The sequence below is a fragment of the Hirundo rustica genome, unplaced genomic scaffold (assembly GCF_015227805.2).
Source record: "Hirundo rustica isolate bHirRus1 unplaced genomic scaffold, bHirRus1.pri.v3 scaffold_86_arrow_ctg1, whole genome shotgun sequence".
NCBI classification, from domain to species: Eukaryota; Metazoa; Chordata; class Aves; order Passeriformes; family Hirundinidae; genus Hirundo; species Hirundo rustica.
The window spans coordinates 149,305-176,849 of NW_026690714.1; the positions used below are offsets into that span (position 1 = coordinate 149,305).

The following is a 27,545-nucleotide window of genomic DNA, read 5'->3' on the forward strand; positions in this document are numbered from 1 at the left end:
CAGGCTCTAGATGGTATTTGTCCCCTAAAAAATAGAGCCTTTGACCTCCCTATTCATACTCCTCTGTGCTCATCTCTTTGAAGATTTTCAGATCTATTACCTGCATAGGACAATTTCTCCTATAATGTCCCTCACCCCTACAGTAAAAGCAGACATTCCTGGAATGCTGCTGAGACTTGGTTTGTATTGGGATTCTATTCTTTTCCTTTCCCCTGTCTCTGCTAATTTTATCTCTAGAAGTAGTGCCTGTATGTTTTTGATTTTTTTGGAAATTGTTTTCTCGCATGGTGACTGCCATAAGTTTTGCTTTCACTTTAGCTTTCTCTTCATCTCTTCGGACATAAAGTTTCTGAGCCTCCTTTAATAAGTCCTCTAATGATTTATTATGCCAATCCTCCATTTTTTCTATTTTTTTTCTAATATCTGGCCAGGCATTAGTAACAAAGTCAATCCTTAACAAAGCTTTTCTCACATCAGTTTCAGGGTCTATTCTGGAATATTGTTTCATATTTCTCTTAAGTCTGTCCAACTATTCAATTGGAGATTCTTCTTTTTCTTGCTGTGCCTCAAAAGCTTTTTTAGCATTTTGCCCTCAGGCTGCTGCCTCTTTTATTCCCTTGATTATTAAATTACGATATTCATTCATGTGTTTCCTCCCTTCCTCATTATTTTGACCCCACTCCTGAGGCACAGTTGGCATTTTGTCTTCTCCGGGGGGCCGCTGTGGGTTCTCTTTTTCCCAAACTTTTATTCCAGCTGCTCTGATTAATTTCATTTCTTCCTGAGAAAATATTATTTTCATTATAGACTGCATTTCTTCCCAAGTATAAATATTCGGACCTAAAAATTGGTCTAATTGTTCAGCTGTGCCTATGGGATCTTTTAAAATTCCTTTGATTTCTTTTTTAAAATTTCTGACCTCAGAAGAAGTCAAAGGGGCATTTACAAACCCTGTTCTACCCCCTTCCATTGGGACTTCTCTTAGTGGGAATAGACGAATTTCCTTATCCCATTTTTTTTTTTATCCTCTGTTGTCTTTTTCCCGTGTTTTGAGAAAGAATCCAGAGAGGGCTGTCTTTTAAGTGAACTTCTAGTGTTTCAATAAGGCATTTTTAGGGAGAAGTCATTTCTCTGAGCATGTCCTAGGGTAACTTTATGATGCTTGTATCCCCAGTCATCTGTTCTGTTTGTGCTGTATATTGAGTCCTGTGCCTTTAAGACTGGTTCTAAGAGCAAGGAGAAGCGCGGAGTTTGTTTTGAGAAAACTGCCTGACTCCTCCACATTCTTCTGCGGACGGGGTGTTCGGCAGAGGCTTGGAGAGACTGCAGGACAGAGATATTTTTTTGCTTTTAGTTAGTTTCAGCTAGCTAGGGCAGAGAAGTTCCCTGGACTGTTTTTTTTTCCTTTTTCTTGGAACTGTTTAAACCTGCTCTGGACTGAAAACCCAGGGGAGCACTGGGGGCTGCACCTGCGGCCCACCGGGGCCTGGACCTCAACATTTTCCAGCAGCGCCGGAGGGACTGGGACTGAGGAGAGACTGAGAGAGAGAGCCGAGCTCCACCCATGGCAAGAACTTTCTCAATTTGCCATCTCACTTCAGAAGGAGAGGTTTTATTGTTTCATATTATTCATTCTTTATATTTGTATGCACTTCATTTGTTTAGTAAAATACTTTTTTCCACTTTTCTCCATAGGTTTTTTTTTTTTTTTTTTTTTTTTTACTGGACTGGTTGGAGGGAGGGACCACTTGGGTTTGCTTCCTTAGAGGGATCCTATACAGGGGTTTTCTCCCAAATTTGTCCCAAACCAGGACATACTTCTTAGTGGCGCCCAACGTGGGGCACGAGAGAGTGGAAAAAACTTGTATTGATTATTATTAACTGCATTTTTTGGTTGTCCTTTGGGTGGGGATTAAACAGTCAGTGGCCATGTTGCTTCTTGAATTCCTAATGTCTCTTAGAATGGAGTCTTTTCTGCATTTCTGTTCCCTAGGCTTTTTTGAGGTCTTAATACCTTTCTGGTCCCTAGGTTTGTTTTCTTACCCAGAAATAGCTCCAATATTGTCCCTAACATACAGCTTTTACACTAGGAATGCACAAATTAGAATAGTTATTTTGCTGGGTTTGGTGATTATGGTTTACAAGAAGCTTATAAAGATACTGGAGTTTGTTCTGGGTATGTTCAGTTTATGGTTTTTTTGTCCTACCCTGCATCCTAGTTCCAGCAGCATATTTTGGGGATTTATCAACAATTGCACCCAGTTTGTTAGAGGAGGAGTAGGGGATGAGGCTCTTCAGCCTCTTCTTTCCTTCTTCTCTTTTGAGTCAGTCACATAACTTTTGGAGAATGTTCAGGGTCTCCTGAACGTTAAAGACCCCACCTCCCTGGTAATTCACCTGGTGACTTTCCTCTATATGGTTTATAGCTTTTCTAGAATGAGTCACACACTGCTAAACACTGTAGGGCAGTAGATAGAGGCAAGGGAGCAGAAAAATAAATCAGTCACTCAGGCTGCAGCCAACCCCACAGCTATTCAGGCTGCAGCTAAACCAGACAGTGAGGCTAAGACACCAGCAGTTGCTGCAGTAAAGAAGGGAAAGAAGCACACGGACAAAACCGATTGACCAGTAGACGATGATTCAGACGAAGGATCCTCAATGCCTCCTGACACCCAGTCAGGAGTCAAACCAACTGACACACAATCAGAAGCTGAAGCAACTGATGATACACAGTCAGAAACCGAACCAACTGATACAAAATCAGAACCAAATCAATTGGCACGAGATTGGGAGTCCAACCAACTAGCACACGATCAGAAGCCCAACCAGCTGCTACAAGATCGGAAGCCCGACCAACTGCTACAAGATCAGGAGCCCGACCAACTGCTGCAAGAGCAGGAGATACTATTGAGTCCTTTTCCCTGAAAGACCTTTGTGGCCTAAGAAAGGATTATACTCGATGACCTGATGAATCTATAATTAGTTGGTTAGTCCGCCTCTGGGATGCTGCAGGTGAGGCTACAATACTGGATGGCACTGAAGCGAGACATCTTGGGTCCCTATCACATGCTCCAGTTATTGACCAAGAAATTATGAGGGAGGCTAGTCCTTGCAGTCTCTGGGAACGGGTCCTGGGAAGTGTGGCACAAAGATATCTGTGTGCCGACGATCTCTATATGCAGCAAACCCAGTGGAAAACCATTGAACAAGGGATTCAGCGCTTGAGGGAAATGGCAGTGGCGGAGATTGTCTTCTCAGATGACACAAACACTAGGAACCCCGACTTGGTACCATGTACACCTGTGATGTGGCGAAAACTTGTACGACTTGGGCCACAAGAATACTCCTCTGCTTTAGCAATAATGAAGCAGGATGAGACAGAAGAGACCGTGCTTGATATGGCGAAGAAGCTCCGAACATATGCAGATGCTGTGCATGGTCCAACACATGCAAGAATCGCAGCTCTAGAAACACAAATGCGGGGATTAGCAGACAGGATGGAGGAGAATCACAAAGAACTCAAGCAGGACATTCTCCAGATCTCTGCAGTACAGGTTAGAGGCTCTGGCACCACACACAAACATTCCCTAGATAGAGAGGGAAAAGGCATCCCACGGGCTAAGCTGTGGGTCCTCCTGCGTGAATGTGGAGAAAACATGAAAAGATGGGATGGAGAATCTACTGATGCTATGACACAACGGCTGCATGAATTGTTGGATAGCAAGACTGTGAGAGGAAGTTCCAGCAAGAAGGAAGCAGCTCCAGTTACCCAGGGAAATAAAGATAATCAGGCTTAGAGGGGCCCTGCCTCTAGCCAGGTAGAGGCTAGGGAAAACCGTGTTTTTTGGACTGTGTGGATTCGTTGGCCTGGCACGTCAGAACCACAAAAATATGAGGCCTTCGTTGACACTGGTGCACAGTGCACATTACTCCCATCAAGACGTGGGGGAAGAATCTGTTTCCATTGCTGGAGTGACAGGGGGTTCACAAGATTTTACTTTGGTAGAGGCTGATGTGAGCCTGACTGGAAATGAGTGGAAGAGACACCCTATTGTGACTAACCCAGAAGCTCCATGCATTTTGAGCATAGACTTCCTCCGAAATGGGCATTTCAAAGACCCAAAGGGATTTAGGTGGGCATTCGGGATAGCAGCTGTAGAGACAGGGGGTCTTAAGCAGTTGAATACCTTGCCTGGACTATCAAAGAATCCATCTGCTGTAGGTCTTCTGAAGGTGGAAGAGCAACAAGTGCCAATTGCCACTTCAATAGTGCATCACCGACAGTACAGAACAACTCGAGATGCTGTGATCCCCATCCACAAGATGATCCGTGAGCTGGAGAGCCAAGGGGTGGTCAGCAAAACCCACTCACCCTTCAACAGCTCCATCTGGCCTGTGCGCAAGTCTGATGGAGGATGGAGATTGACTGTGGACTACCGTGCCTTGAACGAAGTGACTCCACCATTGAGCGCTGCTGTGCCAGACATGCTGGAACTCCAATACGATCTGGAGTCCAAGGCAGCAAAGTAGTATGCCACAATTGACATTGCCAATGCATTTTTCTCCATTCCTCTAGCTGCAAAATGCAGGCCTCAGTTTGCTTTCACCTGGAAGAGCGTGCAGTACACCTGGAACCGACTGCCCCAGGGGTAGAAACACAGCCCCACCATCTGCCATGGACTGATCCAGGCTGCACTGGAAAAGGGTGAAGCTCCAGAACATCTACAGTACATCGATGACATCATTGTGTGGGGAAACACAGCAATGAAAGTGTTTGAGAAAGGAGAGATCATCCAGATTCTCCTGAAGGCTGGCTTTGCTATCAAGAAGAGCAAAGTTAAGGGACCTGCTCGAAAGATCCAGTTTCTGGGAGTAAAGTGGCACGATAGAAGGCGGCAGATTCGCACTGAAGTCATCAACAAGATCACAGCAATGTCTCCACCAACCAACAAAAAGGAAACACAAGCTTTCCTAGGCGCCATAGGTTTCTGGAGGATGCACATTTCTGAGTACAGCCAGATTGTGAGCCCTCTCTACCTGGTCACCCGCAAGCAGAATGATTTCTGCTGGGGCCTGAACAGCAACAAGCCTTTGCCCAGATCAAGCAAGAGATCGCTCATGCAGTAGCCCTTGGCCCAGTCAGGACAGGACCAAAAGTAAAGAACGTGCTCTACTCAGCAGCCGGGAACAATGGCCTGTCCTGGAGCCTTTGGCAGAAGGGGCCTGGGGAGACTGGGGGCTGACCACTGGGATTCTGGAGCCGAAGCTACAGAGGGTCCGAAGCCAACTACACTCCCACAGAGAAAGAAATCTTGGCCGCCTATGAAGGAGTTCAAGCTGCCTCAGAGGTGATTGGCACAGAAGCACAACTCCTGCTGGCACCTCGACTACCCGTGCTGGGATGGATGTTCAAAGCAGAAGTTCCCTCCACCCACCATGCCACCAATGCCACATGGAGCAAATGGATTGCCCTCATCACTCAGCGCGCCCACATTGGAAACCCAAATCGCCCTGGGATTTTGGAAATAATTACAAACTGGCCGGAAGTTGAAAACTTTCGTCTCATGGATGAAGAGGAGCAGGAACAAGTGACACGTGCTGAAGAAGCTCCACCATACAACCAACTGCCAGCAGAAGAAACACGCTATGCTCTTTTCACTGACGGTTCCTGCCGCATCATTGGGATGAAACGAAAGTGGAAAGCAGCTGTATGGAACCCCACACGACAGGTTGCACAAGCCACTGAAGGAGAAGGTGGGTCAAGCCAACTCGCTGAGCTCAAAGCTGTTCAACTGGCCCTGGACATTGCTGAAAGAGAGAAGTAGCCAAAGCTCTACCTCTACACTGATTCGTGAATAGTAGCCAATGCTCTGTGGGGATGGCTGGAGAAGTAGAAAAAAGCCAACTAGCAGAGTAAGGGAAAACCTATCTAGGCTGCAAGTGAGTGGAAGGACATTGCCACTCGGGTTCAGAAGCTACCTGTCAAAGTCCGTCATGTAGATGCCCATGTCCCCAAGAGTTGGGCTAATGAGGAGCACCAAAACAACAAGCAAGTAGATCAGGCTGCCAAGATAGAGGTGTCAAAGATAGACTTAGATTAGCAACACAAGGGAGAGTTGTTTCTAGCTCAATAGGCCCATGATGCCTCAGGCCATCAGGGCAAAGATGCCACCTATAAGTGGGCACGAGACCGAGGGGTGGATCTAACCATGGACAGTATTTCTCAGGTTATCCACAACTGTGAGACATGTGCTGCCATCAAGCAGACCAAGCAGGTGAAGCCCCTATGGTATGGCGGGCGATGGTCCAAGTATAAGTACGGGGAAGCCTGGCAGATTGACTACATCACCCTTCCCCAAACCCGCCAAGGCAAGCGCTATGTGCTGACCATGGTGGAAGCCACCACTGGATGGCTGGAGACCTACCCTGTGCCCCATGCTACTGCCCGGAACACCATCCTGGGCCTTGAAAAGCAAATCCTGTGGAGACATGGTACCCCTGAGAGGATTGAGTCTGACAACGGGACTCATTTCAAGAACAGCCTTATAAACACCTGGGCTAGGGAACATGGCATTGAGTGGGTGTACCATATTCCTTATCATGCGCCAGCAGCCGGGAAGGTTGAACGATGCAATGGCCTGCTTAAAACCACTTTGAAGGCACTGGGTGCAGGGACTTTTAAGAACTGGGAGAATAACTTAGCAAAGGCCACCTGGTTAGTGAACACTCAAAGTTCCACCAACCGAGCAGGCCCCGTCCAATCTGAGCCCCTGAGAACAAGAGATGGAGATAAAGTTCCTGTAGTACACATGAGAGGAATGCTGGGAAAAACTGTTTGGATTAATTCTGCCTCCAGCAAAGACAATCCCGCTCCTGGGGTTGTTTTTGCTCAGGGACCTGGCTGCACATGGTGGGTGATGCAAAGAGATGGAGAGACCCGCTGCATACCTCAAGGGGACCTTGTTTTTCGGTGAACACTGTGACTGTGTCTGTATTTATATTCACATGTATATATATGTATATTATTTAAAGATTTAAATTCAATATAATATGTTGGTGTGGGAAAAAAATTCGGGGTGGATAATGTTGGGGTTTAAGTCTCTGTGGAATTTTTTCCCCCCTCCCAAGTTGCTAGGAGACTAAGTGCTGAGTGCTTAACTTGGACAAAAGAACTGATAACTTAGTTTTGGGGGAGGGAAAAAAGCTCCCGGAGAGAGCGGAGGGTGGGGGGATCTCGCGGCTTTTTTTTTTTTTCTTCTTCCGGGGGGGAGCACCGAGCGGGCCACAGTTGTTGGAGTCCACAGTTAACGAAGGAGTCTGGTCCTGGGAATTCTATCATCTGTTGGAGTATCCAGGAATTCGGAGTTTCTTCGTTGTCCTGCTGGATTTTGGGTGAGCCCGGGTCCCGCCGCTGCGGCTTCTCTGGCACTGCCACCTCTGCCTGCCGAGGACACCCCCTGCCTGCGGAGGACAGTCCACCGCGCCCGGCTTCCAGCCATCAGCACCGGAGCTTCCACCGTGTGCCCTCGGGGTTCTTGGTTCTGTTCTACTATTGTTATAATTGCTGTTGTTTTTTTGTCTGTCCTGTTATATTTACTAGTAAAGGACTGTTATTCCTTTTCCCCATAGCTCTGACTGAAAAGTTTTATTTTTAATCTTCCAAATTATAATAACACGGAGGGAAGGATTCAAATTCCTCATTTCTTAGAGAGGCCTGCCTCTCCTTAGCAGACACCTGTCTTTTTCAAAACCAGGACACTAGTAGAAAGAGGGTGAATAAGGGCAATTAGCCTGGAGGAAGGGGACCAGAACCTTGGAAAAGGATGAGGCACATCTGAATTACAAATGAAATTGATCTCATTTATTTATTTAGTACTAATCTATAATTACAAACAAAAACATGTTTCTGAGCTGAAGCTGCTCACACCCTGGACAGATTTTTCAGTTGCTGTGTTATTTAAAGGATGTCCACAGGCTGTGGAGCAGCCCAGCTCTCTGCCCACAGGGGTGCAGCACTCTGAGCTCCCCCAGGAGCCACAAGAGTGCTGGCAGAAGGGCAGGCATCCTCAGCAGTGACACCACCACTGCACTGTTCTCCCTGCTCTGCTCCTGCCCAGACTCGGGATGGCCAAATCCCCCCAGGCTGCGCATTCCACAGCACGGCCACCATTCCCCTCAGGAGCAGCCCACACCCAGTTTGGCTCCTGGATGGGCTGATGAGTCCTGTCCCAGGAAGAGACACCCAGGGCCGGGCTGCTGCCACTTCCTGCTCCAAGTGCCTCCTTCCAGCTGGGCTCTGGGGGTGCTGAGGCTGCTCTGGGCTCTGCCAGGGCTCTGCTGGGGCTCAGCTCTTGGCCACACTGGGTCCACTCCCCGTCACATTGCTCCAGGCAATGACCTGAATCACACCTGGAAGAAAGGGAAACTGGCAAGGGAGTTGAGGTTTAATGCAGTTTTTATTCAAAAAATCCTAGCTAGCACAACAAAAAGTTGTCCTCAAGTCCTGCATCTCCTCTGCAACCACTTGTCCTGCCTCCTCTGTGCCAGCTCTTGCTCTCCAGTTGCTCCTCACAGGCCACAAGGAGCTGGCAAAGACCCTGTGCAAGCACGATGGACAGGTTTTAATGCGAAGTTCAATTTATCTTCAACTTTGAGTAGAATTATCCTTCCTCAAAAAATAACCCCTGCTTGCCATTTTTCAAAACAGTCACATAGGGTGAATTTGCCTTATGTGTTATGTTTCCCTCAAAAACATCTTGAAGAGAAAAACACATCTACTATTTTTATGTCTTTCAGTTTTCATAAGGAACTCTGTCTGGCTTTGTTTTTTTCTGTAACTGCAGGCTTCAGACCCAGTACTTGCAGTCTGATTGAAGATGTGTTTCATGGCATAGAAGAATCTGCCACAGAGAATGAAGGGTAACAGTTTAAAATTAACCTTATTTGGACTATCAGTTGTGGTCCTTATAAAAATCCTTTCCAAGGGTTGGGTTTTCAAGCTGGAGTATGAAGCCCAGTGAGTTTCTCTGGATAATGATGCAGCCCCATCTCACCAGATGCAGAAACGGGCCAGAATCCGGCATTTTGAGTGTGAATTTGGGATCCTGGCCTTGCCCCAAAGGAGAGACAGGACGTTCCCTGCAATGTCTGCATGGAGCAGATGGAACAGATTGGGAGGTGTTTGCAGGGCCCCTGGGAGGGAATATTGGGGTTCCTGTCAGCAGGATCCTTTTGTAGCTTCAGGCTGGGGTGGGCAGCAGTTCCATCTGCAGCTTCCATGTGCTGCTCCAGCAGCTGCTGCTGGGGACCCTGAGGGAAGAGGCCACGGGAGGGATGGAAATGCTGCATGGACAGCAGCAGCCAGGGCCAGGAATGAGCTTTGCCTTCCTGGCTGGTGAAATGAGGCTCCTCCTTTAGTGCAAGAGAAGGCAAAGATAAGGTCAAATTCAACAGTTCAAGGAAAAATGTAGAAAATTGGAAGCCTCTCAAAATGCCACACACATTCATCTGTTAGCCCTTCAGTGTCAGTCCCTGTAAAAAGCCTTTGCAGTTTTCCCTTGGATTCCAGGGCCCAGAGCTGGGCTTCAAAGTTCAATTGATTTTTAATTGTTCAGGTTTTTAAACAGAGCTCTGTATTGGACATCTCTTGTCAATTTTTCTGCTCTCCTGACCTTGAAAAAGGTTCTGTGCTCCTGTGAACCACATCTGGAGGGGTGGTTGGCAACCATGGAATCCTCTGGGAAAGCACTTGATTGACTTCATGGCCTGGCTGGAGAGCTCAGCCTGAGGAAAGAACTGTTCCAGATGCCTCTGTCCATCTGCAGCTCCTCACAGCTGAGTCCCTGAACACACAGGACTGTTTATAGGGATTTATTTTCCCCTCCTGTTCACTTGGAGCTGATTTTGCAATCCTTTAGAGGAGCATCTGACCAGCCCCTGTCCCCATTCCATTTTATCCTCTCCACTTTGGAGCTGGCCTGCTGGGCATGACATGGAAATTGGTAGTGTCTCCCCATTATTCCCTCCAGCCCTCAATTGCAACCTGTATTAAATGCTGCAAAAGGCCTCATTTATCTGGGGGGGAAGATTTGAGGTGGAGAAAGTTAATAGGATTTGTTTTCATGAACCTTGTGATAGTAAAGAAAAATGAGGTTTGTCATTTTGGTGTGGTGCTGGGTGTTGGGATTTGGGAGTTTATTTCTTGTTCTTGTTATTTATTAGTATTACTTTTCATTGGCAAGACTTTGAAATCTCAGACATTATTAACAATGGCTGGATTTCACTCATTGGAAAATTCCCTTGCTTTTCCCACCAGGATTAAACTGTGCAGTCAATTCCAAGTTGCCAGTGGATTCTAAAGATGGAAAATCCTGTTCATTGTGGGTTTGGTGTGGTTTGGAGGTGGGGAAGGGTCTCATCCCCTCCCAGAGGTGCCCCAAGCCCTCTCTGCTGCCACGTCTGCACTCGCTGCCCCTCACGGCTGCCCTGTGCTGGGGACATGGTGGGACCCAACTCCTGCCAGGGCTGAGGCTCCTCATGGCCCCTCACAGCCCTTCATGGCCCCATAGAACCTCTCATGGTCCCTCAGAACCTCTCATGGCCCTTCATGGCTCTTCATTTCGCCTCAGAGCTCCTCATGGCCCCTCACAGCAGTTCATGGCTCTTCATTTTCCCTCATGGCATCTCACAGCACCCCTCACATCCCCTCATGACCCCTAACACCCTCAGGCATGGGCTCCTCCCAAAGGAGAAGGGGTCGGGCCCTGCTTGTTCTCCTTTCATTTCGGTCCCTTCACAGCCATGAGTAAAGAAAGGCTGAAATGGAGCCTTTCCCCAGCGTTTCCCTCGGGGTTCATTGCGGCTGAAGCTGTGTGCTGGCGCTGGCCCCAGCGCGAACATCCCTGCAGCCCCCCAGGCCTTTGCTGTCCCCCCGTGTCCATTCCCTGTCCCCGAGTCCCGCCCGGCTCTGGCAGCAGCAGGAGCCGCAGCGCAGCGGGCGCCGGCCCGGCCCAGCCGGGGCTCCCGGGCAGGAGCAGCAGCAGCGCCGGCCCCTTCCCACCTGCTCCTGCCTCGGCTTCCAAGGGCTTTTTCCAGCTGAATGCTGGAGTAGAGCAACAATCACCCACAAACAGCCCTGATTCCTCAGGGCCCGGCTGTGCTGCCCTGACCCAGCCTCCAGAGAAAGAAAGGATCGGGTTCCAGCGCTGTTTTCAGCACAGTTTTACTCACCCTGAGGTGACAGCAGGAGGCTGCTGCTGCCTTTGCCTTGGTGTGATAAACGCTGATCACTTGTTTTAAAATTTTAAAAGTTTAATAGTAAATAAGATGGTTATAAAAATAGAATTAGAGTAAAAAAATTGAACAGTTTTAGAGTTAGGACAATACAAGACAATAAAAACAAAGTTACAGACGTCTGGGTGCCTCTCCCGAGCTACAAGCTCTGAAGAAGGACCCCTGTTAACAAAAAATTATCTCTTAAAAGCAATAGCCTGTTGAATATTCATACAATTTATACATAATGCATAAATTCCATTCTAACTAAGAATTGTCTCTGGTTAGTATCACTTTTTTCCTTTAATCTCTATGGCGTCCACTAGGCTGAGAAAAGCAGGAGAAGTTGGTCTCTTCTGATAAGAAAGTAGTAAATTCTTTCTTCTTTGAAAGATTTATATTTTCCTGTGGTTGGTACATAAAAACTACATTTTAACTACAAAACTACATTTACCATACTATCAAAATATTAATACCACATTAACAATTAGCAAAACATAACACATATAGTAAATATCTTGCGTAGAGCCATATAATATGCACTTTTCACACTTGGGAATTGTAGATCATGACTGCCCTTACCCCTCTTCTGGTTGCCACTTGAATTCTAACCATAAAACTGCAATTGCCTTTTTTGATCAGTGCCATCCAGAGTGCTTTCATGACAGGAAACTCTGGCATCATGAGTAGCAGATCCCCAAATGTTCACAAGTCCCGGAGCACAAAGTAGAGGAGAATTAAAGCCACACAGGCAAACATCTGCAGCACTCAAACACAGCCCTGTTGCTGCTGCTGAAATAGAATCAACTGACAGGGGCCATCACAGAAATTGCCTCCTGCCACACAGCACCCATCATTCTCCCTCACCTCCTTCTCTCCCAGCGTGAAACAAATTCCAGCTCGTAGAAGGCTTCCCCAGAGAGAGCTCAGACTCCTGTTTCAGACTGAGTGTCCCTGCAGAGGAACAGGGCATCTTTCAGGCAGTTCCACAAGCTCAGGCTTCTCATTTCATGAGGCGTCGGGGATGAAAATGGCCTTTTGCAGAAAGACAAAAGCAGAGGGAATGGATTAGAAATTATTAGAAAAAATAACCATTCTTACAGACCAAGTTCACCAAGTCATTCCCTGCATTTCTCCTTTTCAGATTCTTTCAGTCACCTCCTTGGAGGTTGTTGAGGGTTAAATTTACTGTAGAATTTTTTCCCCCTCCCAAGTTGCTAGGAGACTAAGTGCTGAGTGCTTAACCTGGACAAAAGAACTGATAACTTAGTTTTGGGGGAGGGAGAAAAGCTCCCGGAGAGAGCTGAGGGTGGGGGGATCTCGCGGCTCTTTTCTTCCGGGGGGAGCACTGATCGGGCCACTGCTGGCTGCTGGAGTCCACGGGTAACAGAGGGGTCTGGCCCTGGGAATTCTACCATCTGTTGGAGTATCCAGGAATTCGGAGTTTTCTTCACTGTCCTGCTGGATTTTGGGTGAGCCCGGGTCCCGCCGCTGCGGCTTCTCCGGCACTGCCACCTCTGCCTGCCGAGGACACCCCCTGCCTGCGGAGGACAGTCCACCGCGCCCGGCTTCCAGCCATCAGCGCCGGAGCCTCCACCGTTTGCCCTCGGGGTTCTTGGTTCTGTTCTACTATTGTTATAATTGCTGTTGGTTTTTTTGTCTGTCCTCTTATATTTACTAGTAAAAGACTGTTATTCCTTTTCCCCATAGCTCTGACTGAAAAGTTTTGGGGTTTTTTTTTAATCTTCCAAAATATAATAACACGGAAAGAAGGATTTGAATTCCTCATTTCCTGGAGAGGCCTGCCTCTCCTTAGCAGACACCTGTCTTTTCAAACCAAGACAGAGGTGTTCAGCTTGTTCTGGTGCTTCTCATGAACTGATTGCACTCTTGATTTATATCAATGCAAGAGATGTGGAATCATCTAAACTGAACACAGAAACAAACTCTCTCTGTCAGCCCATTTTCATTCTCTAGATCACTTTCCAGGCGCCCATGGAGATATTGGAATGATTTTCACACAAATTGACTCCAGGCTGCAGCCTCTGGATATTCTTTCTCTGCATTCAGCCAGGCTTGTATTCCCTAACAATTCCTGGTACCCCATCATGTTTTCTTAGGGTAGAACAGTAACAATGAAAACCTTACCAATGGCACAAGTCCCCGGTCCACAAGGAAAAAAAAGAACAAGTTGTAAAGTTCTCCATACATTTATCTTGCTTTGCTGCAAGAGTTGTGCTGCACACATGGTGTGGAAAGCCAAGACAAGCTGCAGTTAGTGGCACATCTTGTGATAGAAGCTGCATCTCCTTCTCCACGAAAGGTTCTTGAAAAGAGCAGACAGGACTGTGGAGAAGATTCCTGGAAAACTGAAACAGCTTTCCAGAAGTGAAATGAAAAGAAATAAACCAAAACGTTTCCCTCTGTTTATTTCTATGCTACCCTTTTCCATCTTGCACTACTTCTCCTTCCCATTAATTCCAGATGGATCTTATCTCTAATATCCATGACTTGGCAAGTTTTAGACACTGTAAAATACCATGAGCTACACACAGTTTGCCTTCCTCCATTTTTGTTGGAAAGCAGTGCTGGAGCCATAAGTGCAGTGCTTGGGTCGGGCAGGAATCCTACTGGATACACCGGGATACACCTGGCCCGGGACTGGCATGCAGCAGGATCAGAGCACAGTGGGACCCAGCAGGACCAGAACTGGGGAACAGGGATCATCATGGGACCAACTGGGATATACTGGGATTGGATTGAGAGTGACTGGGATCATACTGGTGGAAAGTGGAACTTACTAGGATAAGTGGATGTGACTGGGAATGACTATGAGTATCCTGAGGGCAACTGGGATATACTGGGAGTGTCTGTGACCATACTGGGAGTGACTGGGAACACACTGAGAGGGACTGGGAGTGACTGGGTCTATACTGGAGGCAACTGGGATTAACTGGGACCATGCTGGGGAGACTGGGATCATAGTGACTCAGACTGGGATCATACTTGGAATGACTGGGTCTATGTTAGGGCCACTGAGAGCAACTGGGATCAGACTGGGAGGAACTGGGAGCAACTGAGACTATACTGGGGGCAACTGGGACCATGATGGCTTCAGAATATCATCATACTGGGAGTGACTGGATCTGTGCAACTGAGGTTACACTGGGAGGAAATGGGACCATGCTGGGGACAACTGGGATCATACTGGGAGCAACTGGCAGCACACTGAGGGTGACTGGGGTCATTCTGGGATCATACTGGGAGTGACTGGGAGCAGGCTGAGGGCAATGTTGAGGAAAAGGAAACTGGGATATACAAGGAGGGACTGGAATCATGCTGGAGTTGACTGGGAGTGGCTCTGAGCAGGAAATCATGTTGGAAGCTATTAGGAGCAAATGGGAGTGAGTGGAAACAAACTGGGATTTCCTGGCAGAGACCAGGAGTGACTGGGATCACAGAGGAACCATAAAGGCAGTTACAGGAATAATACTGGGAGTATCTGGGAGTGATTGGAACCTTACTGGGTAACTGGGTGCAACTGGGACCATGCTGGGGACAAATGGCACCATACTAGGAGTGACTGGGTTCATACTGGAATCAAACTGGGAAGGACTAGAGCCATAGTGGGAGTGAATGGAATCATACTGGGGGTGACTGGGAGCCACAGGGCCCATGCTGGGAGTGACCTGGGACCCACTGCGGGAACTGGGGGAACTGGCTCAGCTGGGGCTCAGGGTTGTTCTCCCCCAGGGCTGCCCTGGGTCCTGCTGCCACCCCCAGTCCCACAGAGCCAAGGGACAGGGACAGGGCACAGCTGAGGGACAGGGCACAGCCAGGGAACACGGCCTGGCCCAGGGACACTGAGCTCCAGCACTTTGGGCTGTTGTGCCCAGGCTGTTGCCCTTGGGCTCCCAGCACAGGCCAAGGGGGGAGAATCCCCTCCACAAACTGTTGTTTGCTTGAAGCTTTGCTCTGGAACATTCCCAAGGAGCCACCTGCAGTGGCTGGAGCCCGGCCGGGTGCCCGGGGCCACCAAAGCCGCTCCGGCAGTGCCCTCCTGCCCCGGGCAGGGCAGGGAACACCCAAGGAAAGGCTCGTGCTGGGCTCAGGGCAGGGACAGGGCACTCCCCTGGTGCTGCCACAGGCACAACAGAGCCGGCCTGGGGAAAGGATTGGCATCTGTGTCCCATGCAATCTCAGCAGGGATTGCTTCTCATCTCACTGCTCTCATTGGATTGGTCATTGATTCTAATCATTTCCCCATGGAATTCCCATGGCAGTTGGTAGTGGGGAGAGCCATCCATGGAATTCTCACCTGACTGGGATGAGAGTGAGATCCAGCTATGGAAATCCCATGGGAATTCCTGCCTTCCCAAGTCCCCCCATTTCTGAATCCCACTTTCCCATAGAAATTCTCCTCCCACACCCACCTTTGTGCTCCACAGCATCCCAACCATATCTGATGTATTTTGGGAGCTCTTTCACACAGGTGTGTCCCAGGTAAAGCTTCATCTGCTCCACCATGATCACTTTGGATTCCCAGCACCTCTGGGTGATCCAGTTGAACCATCAGACACTGCAAAGCTCCTGGATCGCAGCTGGAAGGAGATGAAATCCCACCCGTCATAGCCGCACCATGGGACCCATGGATTCTCCGTTCGACAGGAGGTCACAGCTGGAAACCACCTGCACCATGTAGAGACCTGGGAATGAGGAGAGAAGGAACCCAGGAGTCGTGTCCCAGCCCCACAGAGCCTCTGGGAGTTCCCTGGATTCCCATTCCAGCCCCACAGATCCCCCCCATCCCTAGAGATCCCATCCCAGCCCCTCAGAGTCCTCCATTCCCACAGATCCCAGCCCAGCCCCCAGCTCCCCCCACTCCCCCCTCTTCTGGGTGTACCGGCCCCATCTCCAGGTCACTGCCAGCCACGTGCCGGTTCCTCTCCGTGAGTCAGGTGTGGCTATCTATCCTGGCTTAGGGCAAATTTGGGAGAAAACCCCTGAAGGGGATCCCTCTGGGGAGCAAACCCAAATGGCCCCTCCCCCCAACTGCTCCGGTAAAGAACTTCCTTGGAGAAAAGTGGAAAAAACTGTTTTACTTAACAAACAAAGTGCATACCAGTACAAAGAATGAATAATATGAAACAATAAAACCTCTCGTTCTGGAGTGAGATGGCAAATTGAGAAAGTTCTTGCCGTGGATGTACCTCGGCTCTCTCTCAGTCCTCTCATCAGTCCCAGTCCATGCTGCTGGAAAATGCCGAGGTCCAGGCCCTGGTGGGCTGCAGGTGCAAGCCCCCTGTGCTCCCCTGGGTTTTTCCAGTCCAGAGCTGGTTTCAACAGTCCCAGGAGAAAAAAAAAAAAAAAAGAAAAAAATACAGTCCAGGGAACTTCTCTGCCCTAGCTAGCTGAAACTAACTAAAAGCAAAAAAAATCTCTCTCCTGCAGTCTCTCCAAGCCTCCGCTGAACACCCTGTCCGCAGAAGAATGTGGAGGAGTCAGGCAGTTTTCTCAAAACAAACTCCGCGCTTCTCCTTGCTCTTAGAACCAGGCTTAAAAGCACAGAACTCAACAAACAGCACAAACAGAACAGAGGACTCGGGATACAAGCATCATGAAGTCACCCTAGGACACTATCTCAATATCCTGGGTCTGCCTATCCCAATATCCCAGCTCTGACTATCCCAGTATCCCAGCTCTACCTGTCCCGATATTCCAGCTCTGCCTATCCCAATATCCCAGTTCTGCTTATCCCAATATTCCAGCTCTGCCTATCCCAATATCCCAGCTCTGGCTATCCCAATATTCCAGCTCTGCCTATCCCAATATCCCAGCTCTGGCTCTCCCAAAATCCCAGCTCTGCCTGTCCCAATATTCCAGCTCTGCCTGTCCCAATGTCCCAGCTCTGCCTATCCCAATATCTGAGCTCTGGCTGTCCCAGTATCCCAGCTCTGCCTGTCCCAATATTCCAGCTCTGCCTGTCCCAATGTCCCAGCTCTGGCTGTCCCAATGTCCCAGCTCTGGCTGTCCCAATATCCCAGCTCAGCTCCCGCTGCCATCCCCGGTGTCTGTGGCTCCATCTGGCCCCGCTCGCTGTCCCAGCGCTCACAGGGGGTCCCGTCCACGTCCCCACAATCAAGGACTGGGGGACCCCCAGGCTGGGCTCCAACACCGCCACTTCCAGGGACTGCAGTGAGTGGAGAACTGCGGGGACACGGTGATTTGGGGGAGCTGGGGCGCTGAAAGTGGGAGTTTGGGGATCCAGGAGGGTTACAGGTCAAGGAAAGGGGGGGACTGGAAGAACTGGCTGAGCTGGGAAGGAGGTTCAGGGGCTCAGAGTCAAGGAAAGGGGGTGCAGGGACTGGGAGAGGGGGGATGGGGTGTCCAGGGAATCCTGTGCCCAGGAAAGGGGGTGCCAGTGATGCCTTGAGGGGGCTGACCTGGAACAGAGACTAGACAGAGCTAAAAGAATAAAGTAGTTATTCATTAAAAGGCCTTAAAAGGATACACCTTGGGCAGAGCAAGAGTCTGGCCAGGGCTACACCCAAGATGAACCCAAAATGGTCACAAAATGGATGACCAGTCATGAGGTTTCACACTTTGATAAGTTTTTCGTCCATCTTCATATCAGGGTTAATTGTCCAATTTCAGCTTCAGGGTCTAAAGTCTCATCCTCCTCGTTTGCTCTCTTCAGTTCCCTCTTGTTTCCTTTTTGGGCCTGAAGCTTTTAAGGGTTGTCCTTGGTCTCAAGCTGGAGAAGGATTTATTTTGTCTACCTGCCCTGTGAAGAGAACTTACTGAATAGGAAGCTCAGAGTTTCACACCAAGGCAGCACAGAACCTGAAAAACATGAAACCTAAAACTTAAGGCACCACCGGGGCTCCTCAGAGTGAGGAAAGGAGGGGCTGGGAAATGCAGGAGTGGGGGCCCAGGGGTCCCAGGGTCAGGGAAAAGGGTGGGTCTGGGGCTGGGAGAGGCGGGGTGCCCGGGAATAGGTTGTGTTGGTACCGGATAAGGGGGTGCAGGGGGGTCTCAGTGCCAGGCAAAGGGGTAAAAAAGCATCTCGGTTCTCAGGAATGGGGGTGCAGGGGGGTCTCAGGGTCAGGGAAATGGGGGGGCAGGGACTTGGAGAGGTAGAAGGGAGTTCCAGTGGGTCCTTGACGCCAAGAAAGGGGATTCCAGAGTTTCCCAAGAAAGGGGGACCAGGGTGGGGAGACTTGGAATGTTTGGGAAGGGGGAGTTTGGGGGGGTCTCTGGTTTTGAAGAAAGGTGGGGCTGGGGGTTGGGAACGGCAGGAATGGGGTTCCAAGGCATTCCAGGGCATCCCAGGGTCAAGCACACGGGAAGATTGGAGGCTGGGAGCCATTGGATGGCCGAGAATAGGGGAGCGGGGGGGTTCTGATGTCTGGAAATAGGGATTGGGGGGGGGGGGGGCGGCGGGGGGGGTGTCCCTGTGCATGAAAAAGGGAGCAGGGGGGTCCCGGTGCCGGGAATGGCGGTTCAGGGTCCCGGTGCCGGGGGGACCCACTCCCCCCTCGCCCCCCCAGGAGCGCCCCCAGCCCCAGCGCTGGAGCCATCGCGCTGTTCCCACACGATCCCAGTATGATCCCAGTATGATCCCAGTACAACCCAGTCACTCCCACTCCTGGCATCCCCCCTCACCCCTCTCTCATTCCAGCCTGTCCCAGCTCCATCCCCGCTGCTCCCGCGGGCTGCCAGGGGTTCAGGGAACGGGGGAGGAGGAGGAGGGAGGGAGGAAGAGGCGGAGCGGCAGCAGGAAGCAGCAGGAAGAAGAGGAGAGGAGGGAGCGGGCGGCTCCAGCGCTCCCTGAAGCCGCAGAACCCCGGGACCATCGTCCCCCATCCCGCAGGTGCCCGGGGAGGGGGAGCTCGCCCCAAATATCCCGGGGCTCCCTGGGTTTGGGGTTTTTTGGGGGGATGTTTGGAGCTTGCAGGGCTCCAAAGCCGAGCCGCAGATGCCCCTCGGGGGGACATCGGGGGCTCCCCGGGAGGTGTTTTTGGGGGTCCCGGTGGCGGTGGCGGCAGAGCCCCGTTGGGGGCGGGGGGATGCGGGTCCCCCCGCGGTGGGGGTTGGGCTTCCCGGGCCGGGCGCTCCGAGCTCTGCCGGGGCCACGTGGGGAGCGCGGGAGCGGCGGGACAGGCGGGGGGACACCGGGTTTGGGGAGCCCCGGGAGAGCTGCGGCTTCCCTGAGCGGGACTGCGAGGAGAGGAGAGCCCCAGAGCCCCAAAGCGGGGACCCCGAGAGGGGGGGACCCCTGGGATTGGCGGGACCCCGGCGGGGGTGCTGGGGCTGGAGGGGCGGGATGGCCGGGAAAGGGGTTCGGGGGTCCCGGTGCTGGAAGTGGCTGCTCCCAGTATGAGCCCAGTTGCTCACCCCATGTGGTCCCATTTTCCCCAGCATTCCCAGTATGAGCCCAGTCATGCCCTATTGTGATGCAATTTGCCCCCAGCATGGTCCCAGTTCTTCCCACTTTCATCCAGTGTGTTCCCAGTTTCTCCCAGTTGCCCCTAGCATAGCCCTAGTCACGATCCTAGTATGAGTCCAGTACAATCCCAGTTTCTCCCAGCAGGGCCCCAGTCACTCACAATTGTCCCCAGGTTCCCCCAGCGTGGTCCCAGTTCCCCCCAGCACATTCCCAGTGGCTCCCAGTGTGGTCCCAGTCACCACCTGTATGGTCTCAGGCACTCCCAGTATATCCCAGTTGCCCTGAACATTTTTGTAGTCATTGCCAGGCACTCCCAGTTACCCCAGCGTGGTTCAGTTGCCCCCAGTTTTATCCCAGTCACTGCCAGTACATCCCAGTTGTCACCAGCATGCATCCTGTCATTGCCAGTTGCTCCCAGTTTCTCCCAGTGTGAGCACAGTTGGCTCCCAGCATGGGCCTGGTAGCTCCCAGTAACCCCCAGTCAGGGTCCAATCACATCCACTATAATCCCAGTATGATTGTAGCCACTCCCAGTATGATCCCAGTCACTAACAGTCTAATTCCAGTCAGTCCCAGTCACTCCCAGTATGATGCCAATGGCCCCCAGTGTGATCCCAGTTGCTCTCTGTCAATGCCAGTACGATCCCAGTAGCCTCCAGTATGATCCTCATGGATCCCAGTCTCTCCCAGTATATCCCAGCATGCTCCCAGTCAATCCCAGTAGGATTCCAGCCACCCTCAGTGTGATCCCAGTCTCACCCAGCATGGACCCAGCTGCTCCCACTGTGATCCCAGTATGATCCCGGTTGCTGCCAGAATAATTCCAGTTGTTCCCATTTCCTCCCAGTATGATCCCAGGTGTGCCTAGAATAGTCCCAGTCCCTCTCAGCATGGTTCCACTCACTCCCAGTTGTTCCCAGCATGGTCCCAGCTGTTCCCAGTATGGTTCCAGACACTCCCAGTATATCCCAGTTACCCCAGTAAGGTTCTGGTTACCTCAGAACAATCCCTGTCTTTCCCAGTTACACCCAGTTGCCTCCATCATGATCCCAGTTTCTGGCAGTTGCCCATAGTGTGGTCCCAGTTGCTCCCAGTATGATCCTAGTTTCCCCAGTTGTGGTCTCAGTCCCCTCAGCATGGTTCCTGCACCTTCCAGTTGATCCCAGTTGCTCCCAGTGTGTGCACATTTTCCTCCCAACATGGGCCCAGTAGCTCCCAGTAAGCCCCAGTCAGGATCCATTCACACCTGCTGTAATCCCAGTGGCTCCCAGGATGATCCCAGTAGGACCCAGTCACCTCCAGTTTCATTCCAGTTGCCCCCAGTATGACCCAAACATTTCCAGATACTCCCAGTATCAGATACTCCCAGATACAGCCAGCACCTTTCCCGTCACTCCCAGTCTGGTTCCAGTAGGATCCCAGTTGCCCCCATCATGGTACCAGTTGTACCCAGTTACCCCAGTATAGTCCCAGTCACTCCATAGATGATCCCAGTCCCTCCCAGTCCTGCCCAGTTGCCCTCAGTGTAGACCCAGTCACTCCCACTCACTCCCAGTTGCCCCCAGCATGGTCCCAGCTGTTCCCAGTGTGGTTCCAGTCCCCCAGTTAAGGTCACAGACACTCCCCAGAATATCCCAGTTGCCCTCAGCATGCTCACAGCCATTCCCAGTCAGTTCCAGTTGCCCCACTAAGGCTCCAGTTAGCTCAGTACAAACCAGTCACTCCCAGTGATGCCACTCCTGGGATCCCCCACCCCTCTCTGCGTTCCCCCAGCCCAAATCTGCCGAGAGGAGCCCCAAGGGCTGGAAGTCCCCAGCCAGGGTCCCCAGCAAGGCTGGAGGAGCAGAGCCCTGTGTCCCCCAGGAGCCCAAAGTGGGGAGCCCAGAGAGGGGGGAGCGCCGCGATTGGCGGGACCCTCAACAGCCTGGAGAGGGGCAGGGGGGGACTCCTTGGAGCCCCTGCACCCCGAAGCAGAGAATGAGGGGAGAAGGGACCCAAGGGACCCCAAACCCCAGCATCCCTGAGTGGGGAGATGGAAAAGGGGGAAACTTTGTATTCCTGGGACTCCCAGCAGCCTGGGGAGGGCAGTGACCAAATAGAGGCAGGACCCCCAGTACGAGTGTGACCCCCAGCAGCTGGGACAGGGGGGAAGCCCTGAAGACCAAAGGGGGAAGACCAGAGACAGAGAATTCCTGGGAGGCATTTTCAGGGCTGAATCTTGATGTTTGGGAGGGTTTTCTGGACCCCAGATGTCTGGTGACTTCTAGAGATGGACTTGGGCAGGGGACCTTCAAACTCAACGGGCTCCCTTGTTTTTCTCCAAACCAGGATTTCCCATTCTGAAACCTTGGCTGGATGGAGGAGAAGACTGTGAGGAAGAAGAAGATGCCACAGAACAGCCAGGCAGGTGAGGAGGAAGTCAGTGCCTCTTTCCCCCTCTCTCCTGCTCCATCTCCCAGCCCAGCATGGCCCCCGGCTGCAGGACAACCCCAATCCCGACGCTGTCCTGCCAGGAATGTTTTGGGGGAATCTCCTTCCCCTTCCCTGTGGCATGGAGGTAAATCCCATCCCCTCCTTGTCCTTTCTCCCCCAGATAAGGAGCTGAAGATGCAGACGAGGGAGGACAAATCCCCGCAGCAGAACCTTGTGGAAGAGGTCATTTTGAGCAGCTCCACGGTGCAGGAATTCAACAGGGAGGAAAAGCGACAGAGATCCGACAGGAGGAAGGACTCCAAACCCATCCCAGGGTGCACCGAGGAGGAAAGACCCACCCTGTGCCAGGAAGGTGGTCAGAGCTTCAGCCAGAGCTCCCACCTGATCCAACACCAGCAGATCCACACTGGGGAGAGGCCCTATGAGTGTCCTGAGTGTCAGAAGAGGTTTCAGACCAGCTCCAATCTCCTCCGGCACCAGCGGATTCACACAGAGGAGAGGCCCTTCCGCTGCCCTGACTGCAGGAAGGGCTTCAAGCACAACTCCCACCTCATCAGGCACCGGCGCATCCACACTGGGGAGAGGCCCTACGAGTGTGGGGAATGTGGGATGAGCTTCAGACAGAGCTCCAACCTGATCTGCCACCAGAGGATTCACACCAGGGAACGGCCCTATGAGTGTGAGCAGTGTGGGAAGAGCTTCAGCCACAGATCCAGCCTGATCTGCCACCAGAACATCCACGCTGAGGAAAGGCCATACAAGTGTGGGGAATGTGGGAAGGGCTTCAACCAGAGGTCCCAGCTGATCATCCACCAAATGATCCACACTGGGGAGAGGCCCTACGAGTGTCCTGAGTGTGGGAAGAGGTTTCAGACCAGCTCAGATCTCCTCAAGCACCAGCGGACTCATATAGAGGAGAGGCCCTTCCGCTGCCCCGAGTGCAGGAAGGGCTTCAAGCACAACTCCCACCTCATCACCCACCGGCGCATCCACACTGGGGAGAGGCCCTACGACTGTCCCGAGTGTGAGAAGAGCTTCACCCAGAGGTCTCACCTGAGCCAACACCAACGGAGGCACCGGTAAGGGAAGTCCTGGAAGTGCCCCAATTGTCAGAAGAGCTTCATGTGTGTCTCCAACCTCATCCCCCATCTGAGGACCCACATTGGGCAGAGCCCTGGTGACCCACATTTCCCATGATCCATGCTGGGAAGACACCTGTCCTTTCCCTGCCCGTGGTAATGATGTGAGGTGGGACTGAAGAACATGAGGGTCTGGCCATAGTTCCATCATTGTATTTGATCCCATCTCAGGTCATTGCCAGGGGCAGGAAAGGGACTCTCTTTTCCCAAGGACAAGGGTGTCCTTTCCCAGCAGGAGGAAATATGTGGCTGGGAAGTTCCAGTCAGTGTTGTTGTAGTTTTCCCTGTTTATTGTTTGTCTTATCCCTTCTGTCATGAATATTGTTTCTGTTCCTCTTGGTTCCTTGTCTTGTTGCTGTTCCCAGTAAATTGTTCTTATCCCAGCCCGGGATCTTTGTCTTTTGTACTATGCATGGGAGGCTGGAAAGCAGCGAGCAGTGGCATGGTTTTTGCAGGAGTACAAAATTGGTGAATCCCATTCCTAAATCCCAGCCCATGGAAACTGAGCATCCCAGCTGGTCCCAGCCCTGGTTGCCCTGGCAGCAGCCTTGGGAGCGGGTCCCTGGCTGGGGGCTGTGGGAACCTCTTCACTCTGGTGCCCAGGGACAGGACTGGAGGGAAGGGCTGGAGCTGAGTCAGGGCAGGTTTAGGTTGGATGTCAGGAAAAGGTTTTTCCCCCAGAGGCCGCTGGGGCACTGAACAGGCTCCCAGGGAAGGGTCACAGCTCCAGGGCTCTGGGAGCTCCAGCAGCGTTTGGACACCGCTGCCAGGCCCAGGCTGGGATTGTTGGGGTGTCCTGTGCAGGGCCAGGAGCTGGACTCGAGGATCCTGATGGGTCCCTCCCAACTCAGCCAATTCTGTGCTTCTGGGATCCCATGGCCCTGGGAATGGGACTGCAAATGGTTGCCATGGCAACGGGCTCTGGCTCCAGGCCTGAGCTGGTGTCCATGGAACCACCCCTGGCATGGGATCTGCATGGAGCTGCCAAGGGACCGACCATAGCAACAGGGGCTGGGGATGGTTGCCATGGAAACTGACCATAGCAACAGGGGCTGGTGATGGTTGTCATGGAAACTGACCATAGCAACAGGGGCTGGTGATGGTTGTCATGGAAACTGACCATAGCAACAGGGGCTGGTGATGGTTGCCATGGAAACTGACCATAGCAACAGGGGCTGGTGATGGTTGCCTGCTAAGGAACCGAGTTGTCACAGGCCCTCAGAGGGGTTCCATGGGGACTTTCCAAGAGTCTCCAGGCTGTTCCAGAGCTGGAATGTCACAGGCAGAGACAGGGGCTCCATGGAGACCTCCCAGGGGTTTCTGGGGATGGTCAAGAGCCCTGTGGTCAGAGGCAGTCACAGCCATTCCATGGTGACATCCCAGGGGACCTCGGGCTGCAAAGGCACCGATCTGTCACAGGCACTCACGGGGGCTCCACGGTGACATCCCAGGAGTCCCCAGGCTGCCAAAGAGCCGGGATGTCCCAGACACTCACAGGGGTTCCTGTCATGGGCAGAGTGGGAGCTTCAGGCAAAAGCTTTATTTCTTCATTGGAGAAACTCCTGCTGAGTCATGAGGTGGAGAAATGACACCCAAAAGATACCATGGATCCTCAAACCCCTTCAGGATGCCTAGACTTTTAAAATTCCATCTAAGAGAGGAGACTGGGAGCAGCTGGATCCAATCCCATCACCAGATTTTTTCAAAGGTTTATGTGTAAAAGATTGGACAGGTGGATTGAACTGCAATGCAATTTGTCCTACATGATTAACAAAGGAATGCCAGTTATATTTCTATAAACTCAGGTACGATTGTTCTGACCAGGAATAGACAGAAAAAATATTCACACCACAGAGTAAGTTAAAAGAAAAACATTATTTACTCCACAGTATAGGAGCTATAACAATTATAGAATATAGTGCTCTAGGAAGCAATTTTGAAGTAAACAGGGCTTTGCTGGAGCTGTTTCAGCCCATTGCAGGCAGAGCCTCCTGCTCCAGCAGGAACTGCCTTTCCTGTGCCAGGACCAGGGCAGATCCCGCTGCAGGAAAAGCCCCAGGCCAGCCCCAACACAGTGAAGGCCTCGGGCACAAGTGCAGAGTGCCGTGCTGGGAGCTGTGCCAGGGAGAGCCTGAGGCACCAAAGGCACCTTGGCAGCAGCAGCTGCTTCCAGGCCATGGCCAGAAGCCTCCCTTGGCAAGGCGGCCTGGTGGCCACCACTGCAGAGCTGCTGCTCCAGGGCTCATTTCTGGATGGGCTCTGCCCCAGCCCACAGAGTGTGACCTCAGCCCTGACTCTGTCCCAGCCGCTGTGCCTGAGCCCTGCAAAGCCTAAAGGTCACCTGTGCCAGCCTGGCTCTGTCAGCCCCTGGGGCAGGGCAGGGAAAGGCCAGAGAAGGGGCTGGCTTTGGCTGCTGGATGTGGGCTCCAGCAGAGACAAGGAGGAGTCAAGGGAGTGGATGGAGTCCAGTGAGCAGCCCCTTCTCCCCATGCAATCCTGGAATGCTTTGGATGGGAAGAGCTCTGCAGTGCTCATCTCATCCAAACCCCTGCCATGAGCAGGGACATCTTTCACCAGATCAGGTTGTTCAGAGCCCTGTCCCAGCTGGACTTGAATGTTTCCAGGGATGGGGCATTGACCACCTCCCTGGGAACCTGTCCTGGTGGATCACCAACCTCATCATCAAAAATTTCCTCCTTATCTCCCCTTATCTGAACCTCCCTTCCTTTAGTTTAAAACCACCACCCTTTGTGCTATTGTGACAGGCCCCACTAAAACCTTTGTCCACCATTGCATTTCCAATCAGCCGGGTTTCCATGGCAATTCCATGACAGGTGACCCAGGTGTGGTGTCCCAGGGTGGTTTTCTATGGAAGCAGTGCCCAGCACTGCCCCTTTCTGTCTGTCTGAGCTGGCCTTTGGCCCTGGCAGTGGCGTTTGCTGCTGGTTCCACGGCACCTGAGCAGCCAGCGTGGCACAGGGCAGGTGGCCGTGGCACAAGCCCCCAGCAAGGGATCCCCTCTGGCTCTGGGCAGTGACACCAGCCCTGAGCAAGGGGCTGGTGCAGTGGGGTCAGTGCAGTGTCCATGGCCACAGCCCCTTGCAATGGCCCAGGGCAGGTTGGGATGATGATCCACCCTCACTCCTGGCCCAGGGCAGGGCTGCAGGGCCCTTCCCCACAGCCTGTCTGCACACAAGCACTTCCAGGGCTCTCTGCATTGCCCTTCCCCTCACTCTTGCCTCACTCACACACCTCCCAACAACTCACCTGGAGCTTTGAGCTGCAAGGAGTTCAAAGCTTGTCTGTCCTTCAGGAGTTGGTCTAATTCTGCCTTCAGCCAACTCTGGATTTGTGTTTGTGGTAGATCTTCCTGTGTGTCTAAAACATTCCTTGCATGGTTCTGCCTTGGGGAAGGGGAACCTCCTTGGTGGCACCTTGGGCTTGGCACACACTTGAGGAGATTGTCTGAAACACAGGAATTTTAGATTCCTAAAAAAGGAAGAAAGCAACTCTGCCTGAGTGCAGCCAGTTCTCTGAGCAAAGGAGGTCCCAGGTGAGTGAGGAGAGACAGGAGGGGGTTGGGGGATGTGGAGCAAGGTTGTCCACACTGGGTCAGACCTCATTCACAGCTTCTCTGACCTGGCCAGACCTCCTTAGGAGAGACCCTGGATCAGTATCAGTCACTTAATGCTGCAATCACCTCTGCTCTAAAGAGAAGAATATTCCTTGAAAATAGAAAAGTGGATTTGTTAGAAGCTCTTTGAAATATTTCTCCATAAATCTAAGAAAAAAGACTTCCTAGTGAACTGCAGCAGACCAGAGGGAAATCAAGGCACAGCCATGGTTTTTGTTGATTGAATGTCTTAATGAATTTGTTGCCAATGTTTCTCTGATGTCTAAGGTTGCCAGTAAAGGCTGTTTTGTTGTTTTGAGCTCCTCAGAATCCCTTGTTGGTATTTCTCCAGTGTTTCCAACTCAAGAGTACACAAACAATTTTAATTCCTTTTAAATCTCTAATTGAGAGAGTTGTTTCGGGGATGGGGGTCAGGGCTTGTCTGTCCTGCTTGGCACAGCCCAGGCAGGGCTTTCACAGCCACATTGCACACTCCATTTCCCACCTGCACCTGCTGCTGCCTCTGAGTTCTGCTTGCCCAGCCCCAGGGACGCTCCCCTTGTCTGCCCATTCCCCCACGGTCTCTGGGCAGGGATGGCCTCAGAGGGGGCTGCTGACATCCTCAGACACTTGGAGGCTG

The 27,545-nt window shown here is 51.7% G+C and overlaps 1 long non-coding RNA gene and 1 pseudogene across 2 annotated transcripts; one reads left to right on the forward strand and one right to left on the reverse strand.

Annotated features, from left to right (window-relative positions):
• LOC120748189 (zinc finger protein 850-like) overlaps positions 1–27,545 on the forward strand; it is a 122,020-nt pseudogene that overhangs the window by 86,147 nt on the left and 8,328 nt on the right.
• LOC120748201 (uncharacterized) lies at positions 11,950–16,023 on the reverse strand. Of its 2 annotated transcripts, none has more exons than XR_005699328.2 (3): positions 15,705–16,023; positions 13,420–13,597; positions 11,950–12,306 (listed from the first exon to the last, which is right to left on the reverse strand). It is a non-coding gene; the product is annotated as an uncharacterized LOC120748201 (long non-coding RNA). The 2 variants fall into 2 exon arrangements; XR_005699329.2 differs by having other exon boundaries at positions 13,420–13,649.